Here is a 768-nt window from a genome sequence, read left to right as displayed (position 1 = left end):
CCGCACCTTTCAAGTAAAAACCTCCAACACGCTTTCAGACACCTTTCTCCAAGAAAGTGGGGTCCCACAGGGGTCCACTATCTCCGTAACTCTTTTCCTGATCGCTATCAATGATATATCTGAAAGAAATTTCACGCCCAAACATACCTCTACTATTCGCAGACGACTTCACTATTCTCTGCCGCAGTACAAACGTTAATTCTATTCAATCGATACTTCAAGATTCCACGAACAAACTAACGTCCTGGTCAAAAACTTCCGGCTTCCGATTTTCTCCAGAAAAAACCAACCTTATAGTTTTCAGCCACTAGAGGAATAAGAAGAAAATACACATTAATATCGGAGACCAAGTCGTAGAAAATCAACCCAATGCTAAAATACTGGGCATCACTTTTGATCATAAAGCTTCATGGATCCCTCATATTCTCAACCTAAAAAACATTACTACACCAAGACTCAACATCATAAAAACTCTAGGTCATACCTCATGGGAAGCCAAATCTCAAACCCTTCTTAAGATACACGAAGCATTCATACTATCGAAACTTGATTACGGCGCTCCAATCTTCTCATCTGCGAAACACACTAAACTTAAAATACTGGAGACTATCCACAACTCGGGAATCCGACTCTCCATCGGTGCCTTCCGCTCAAGCCCCATAAAAAGCATCTTAAATATTGCTGGAATCCCCTCCCTAGAAGTACGGTGGAGAGAACAAACCCATAAATTAACAGCAAGAATTTCAAGATCCCCCCAAAATCATATTC

The sequence above is a fragment of the Acyrthosiphon pisum genome, unplaced genomic scaffold (assembly GCF_005508785.2).
Source record: "Acyrthosiphon pisum isolate AL4f unplaced genomic scaffold, pea_aphid_22Mar2018_4r6ur Scaffold_21417;HRSCAF=23935, whole genome shotgun sequence".
Classification (NCBI taxonomy): domain Eukaryota; kingdom Metazoa; phylum Arthropoda; class Insecta; order Hemiptera; family Aphididae; genus Acyrthosiphon; species Acyrthosiphon pisum.
The sequence above is the reverse complement of the archived record's forward strand: the minus strand, read 5'-3'. Positions refer to the sequence as shown.